General features: G+C 38.7%; 1 pseudogene; it reads left to right on the top strand.

Annotated features, from left to right (window-relative positions):
• The first annotated feature begins 3,990 nt into the window (after positions 1 to 3,990).
• Positions 3,991 to 5,135, top strand: LOC138145644 (pyruvate dehydrogenase E1 component subunit alpha, mitochondrial-like; annotated as a pseudogene).
• The last annotated feature ends 284 nt before the right edge of the window (positions 5,136 to 5,419 follow it).

Below are 5,419 nucleotides of genomic sequence, written 5' to 3'. Positions count from 1 at the left end.
GTATGTATATTTATATATATATATATATATATATATCAGGGTACATGGGCATATGAATACATATGTGAGTGTGTGTATATATGTGTACAGGTAAACATAGATAGAGGGCACAGGACCGATTGAATAGGAAGGGATGATACTTAAAAGGTGATATTAAGAGGTAAGAGGGCTGGCCAGGTAGCATAGCCTGTAAGAGCACTGGCTCCAGTGTCAGGATTGACGTGGGGATCGAATGCAGGTTCACACACTTAGCACCCACCCAGAAACACCTGGCCGTGTAACCTTGAGCAAGTTACTTAACCCCAATTGCTTAGGGGTGGCCAGGTGCCTCTGCAGGTAAGATCACAGGCTCCAGCGTCGGGATGACCTGGATCAAAACTGGGCTCAGATACTTAGCACCACACCCAGAAATAACTGGCCATGTAACCTTGAGCAAGTTACTTAATCCTGATTGCTTTACTAAGAAAAAAAAAAAAAGAGGTAAGTGAGGGGGGCGGCCAGGTGGCTCAGTGAGTAAGAGCACCAGCTCCAGTGTTGGGATGACCTGGGAATTGAATCCAGGCTCTGACACTTAGCACCACACCCAGAAATAACTGGTTGTGTAACCTTGAGCAAGTTACTTAACCCTGATTGCTCATATATATGGAATATACAAGAATATAATGAGAGGAGATGGGGAGAGACAGAATGGGCTAAACTATCTCATACAGAAGAGGCAAGGGAAAATGGTTACAATGGAGGGGAAGAACAGGGCAGCAAAGGGGAATTGGTCAACCTTATTCTCACTGAATTTGGCTTAGGGAGGGTTAATATAGAGGGAGTGGTAATATACACATTATATAGGGTATGTCACCCTACAGGAGAGTAGGGGAGAAGGGAATGAGAGGCTGGAAGATAGAAGGGAGAGCAGGCTGGGGGGGGGAGGGAAGTTAGAAGCACCCACTTTTGAAAAGGGACAGGATCAAAGTAGAGAAGAGAACAAGTGGGAGGTGGGAGAGGAGGGAAGGAAATATAGTAAGTCTTTTACAATATATCCATTATGGAAATGTTTTGCATAGTTACACATGTACAACTTATACTGAATTGTTTATCTTTCCAGTAAGGGTGGGTGACAAGGGAGGAAGGGATCTGGAATTCAAAGTTTCAAAATCTAATGTTTAAAAAAAATTATATATATATATATATATATATATATATGTATATATATATATATATATATATATACATATATTTATTTCATTAATATTATTTTACATGTAACTGGGAAATAAGACATAAGCACTGGGGCATAGAGATCCACCTGCCCTACTGGAAAGTCGAATGTAGTATGGGAGAAGATATGGGAGAGAGCAGATTGGAGGAGGGGATATCCAGTGAGATTGCTTTTTGGGGGTGGTAGGTAGGGGAAAAACAGAGAAAAAAATTGTAACTCAATATCTTGTGGAAATGAATGATGTAAACTATAAGTTAATAAAGTCTTTGATTAAAAAAAAGACTGAAAATAATTTAAATATATAAACTTGTTTGGAACCAATTAGGCAAATATAGGCATCTCAAAATGTAGTTCCAAACAATAATGTTTGAATGGATATATTCCCCCCAATTTTTGTTTCAAGTTATGTACTTACAGAGAAAAAAAAAGGCTTACTTTTCAACTTATTGTACAGATTTAATCTCTATTAATTCATGTTAGCTTTGAGTGTTTTGAGTTATTCAATTACACAGAGAAAATCCTTAGTTAATAAAAGTTTAATACAATCTAATCTTCCTAGGACCATTAAATCTCACTCTCATAATACTATCAAATACACATGTCACTGGAAGAGCTTCAGAATTTAATCTTTAGGTATTCTGCAATGATAATGAATGCAAATCTCTGTAGGAATAAAAGATAATTCAAAAATCAGGTATACCATATTATTATAATTCAGAATGACCAAAGTTTATCTTCATGTAGCACCTTCAGTACAGCTAAAATACTGAAAATTTTAAATTAAAATTACATAACTTCTAGGTACTTGTTTCTAATTGTGGTTGGTAACAAGTTCACAAGTATACTTTCAAATGGTATTAAGTTTAAAAGCACAACCTTGGAAGATTTAAATAGCTGGTATTCTTTCTGTATTGCTCTTTCATTTTTATGTATTTTACAATTTTAATTTTTGTAAATCAGACCTACTTTGGTTGTAACAATGAAAAAATAGCAAGAGATTATGTATTTTAGAATCTCCTGGAAGTGGAAGACAAAATTTGGATCTTAGAATATGCAAAACAAGTAAGTTTCCCACAACCATCTTCAAATTTGAAACTGGTTAGTCTTTGAAGGGTTGAATAAATAGTAAATTATAAGTATAATATGGTTATCACAGATTGAAATATTAAATATACCCAGAAAATATTTTAAAAATGATACTGAAGCATTTAAAATATTGAATATTGTACAACCTATCTAAAATGGGAATTTAAAATTTTAAGATCTTCCCTGCCCCTAGGCTTAAGTGCACCTGGAACCTGTGGTGGGAGGCTTGTTTTTCAAGAGATACTTTGTGATTGGGCAGTGGGTCAAAAGGGTTGTTACATTCTCTGAGACTGGAGAAGGCTACATAATCCCTGATGTGAAGTGTTGTTTTGAGGCTCACTTTTGAGAAGTGTTGTGTTATTCGACCAGATGAGGCTCTGGGCAGCCATTGAGAGCCCCCTGGCTTTGAAAACTTTAGATTTTCAAAAATTAGAGTTAAATTTTCAATTTTAGATCAGATGTTGATGCTTCCCTCTCTGGTAACTGTTTATTTGGTATGGATGTAAGGGTTGGACAATTGGAGGCCACGGGACAGGAGAGAAGAATGGCCTGTATGCTGACTTTCCTGAGTTGAGAGCAGGAGCAGAAGCCAGGATTGTCTGCTTTCTGTAGGAGGAGGAGAAACCCAGGAGTTCAGAATTCAGCCACTGGACAAGATAGGGACTATGTGGCAAAGCAGGGCCACTGAAGGTGTTTCCATGTGCATCCCAGAGTTTGGGTCCCAGGGGGGAGGATGGACTTGTGTCTGTGGTGTTGGGGTAAAGTGCTGTGCACCCCCAAGGACCCCACACTGTTGGTTTTGTTGCCCAACCACCCCTCAGGACTTGAAAGCAGAGGCTGGAGTAGTGTGAGGGAAAGGATACCCCACTCTCCCCAAGAGAACTTTATTTGGACATTTTTATTTTTGGATGGAAGAGATGCACCTGAATGTACTTTGTGTTTGTTTAAGTCCCTGTGGCCACTTTGGTAACTTTAGTTATGTATCTTGCAAATGTCACCTAAGAGATGTTTAAATGGTAATTCAAATGTAAATTGACTGTGCTATGGGCATGAAAGATCTTGGGCTGAATGTAATGGGAATGTAAAATTTAAGATCTTCCCTGCCCCTAGGCTTAAGTGCACCTGGATCCTGTGGTGGGAGGCTTGTTTTTCAAGAGAAACTTTGTTATTTGGGCCATGGGTCAAGAGGGTTGTTACATTCTTTGAGCCTAGAGAAGGGTATATAATCCCTTATGTGAAGTGTTGTTTTGGGGCTCACTTTGAGAAGTGTTGGGTGATTTGACCAGATGAGACTCTGGGCATCCATTGAGAGACCCCCAGCTTTGAAAACCCAGATGTTGATGCTTCCCTCTCTGGTAAGTGTGATCAGGTATGTATGTAATGGTTTGACAGTTTAGAAGCCTGTCTGCTTGATCTGTTTCTCTGCCTTGTAATTTCTGTCTGTATACTCTGAAGTTCAGGGTGCTGACCTTTTTCCTCTGATCTAGGTCAACGATATATGTTTGATTGATTAAAGCAAGATTGTTAACCCATTTTGAGTTGCTTTTCTTAAGAAAAGCAGATCTAAGAACCTTTGTTGGCAGCCATCCTATGTATGCTGGGGTGCTTGCTGCTACATTATCACATGATAAGACACAAGGCCTTTAATCTCCACCATTGTCCAATATTCTCTCAACTGCAGCTATCCCTCCATGTGGAGATTGCTCTCCATCCTTTCCTATGTGCTTATGGACCCCTCCTAGAAACTAACTGGAAGAGTGTTTTGGCAGGCTACCATTTTGCGAATGACACTTCATTCCACATTAAAAAATGTGATGTTCATCGGCTTGAGGATAAACCTCCTATCACAGCAGTTCTTATTAGAGAGGACTCAAGTACTACAAGATCATGCATAGTGTCCATTGGATGGAATTGAAAGTGGGTCAGCTATATAAGCAAAAGATCATCAATGGTTTCTAGCACTTGTATGATGGTCAGGAAGTTTGTTGTATGGGGACTAGAGCTTGTTTAAATACTACAGATCATGTGATTATAGCCTATTGAGCACATGCATTTACCTATAATTGTGGACTTCTCATTTGAGAAATTCTGGCAAAGCCTATGGGATAAAGAGGGGGCTGTGCTAGAGGAAAGGGAGGATCTATGTACATGTATGCCAAGAACTTCTATGGTGACAACAACATTGTCAGAGCTCAGTTACCTTTGAGAGTTGGTATTGCCCTAGCCTAAGTATGATGAAAAATATGAGAACTGTTAGACTTTGTATAGAGATGTTGCTGCTAGTCAGAGTCAGAAGTTCACAATATGACAGCTTTGTGGAAATTGCCTTGTATTTTCTTTTGTGAGAATAATCAATAGGGAATGGGAAATTCTGTACAGCCAGAACTATTACAAATGAGGAGACTTTATTGTAGGAATAAGGGTAGATGGTATGGATGTTCTGGGTGTCTGTGAGGCAACACAAATTGCAGCTGCCTACTGTAGATCAGGAAAGAACCCTGTGCTGATGGAACTACAGACATATGATTATCATGGACACAGTATGAGTGACTCTGGTGTCAGTTATCATACTTGGGAAGAAATGCAGTAAGTAAGAAGCAAGAGTGACCGTATCAAGCTTCTAAAGGATAGAATTGTGAGCAACAACCTTGCCAATATTGAAGAATTAAAGGAAATTGGTGTTGAAGTAAGGAAAGAGATTGAGGATGCTGACCACTTTGTTACAGCTTATCCAGAGCCACCTTTGGAAGAATTAGGTTATCATATCTATTGCAGAAAGCCACCTTTTGAAGTTGGTTGTACAAATCAGTGGGTCAAGTACAAATGTGTCAGCTAAAAGGAAGTATGGGTTGAAATTTATGAGGGTTTTAATGGAATTTTATCTTGTCAACTCTAAGAAACTACTTGTTACATTTAAGGAAGGGATGAAACCTCTAAAAACAAACATTATGAATTGTCATTAGAAGATAATAAATTACATACATAATCTGTTCTATATTTGCACATCATGTTAATTGTTCTATTAAAGGAACAAAACCAAGTAAGAAAGGAAGAGGGAGGGAGGGAGAGAGAGGGAGAGAGAGAGAAAGAGAGAGAGAGAGAGAGAGAGAGAGAGAGAGA

Source organism: Petaurus breviceps, unplaced genomic scaffold (genome assembly GCF_028583685.1).
Source record: "Petaurus breviceps papuanus isolate PSGF00001 unplaced genomic scaffold, PetGlider_PUasm1.0 90743, whole genome shotgun sequence".
NCBI classification, from domain to species: domain Eukaryota; kingdom Metazoa; phylum Chordata; class Mammalia; order Diprotodontia; family Petauridae; genus Petaurus; species Petaurus breviceps.
The sequence above is the reverse complement of the archived record's forward strand: the minus strand, read 5'-3'. Positions and strand labels throughout refer to the sequence as shown.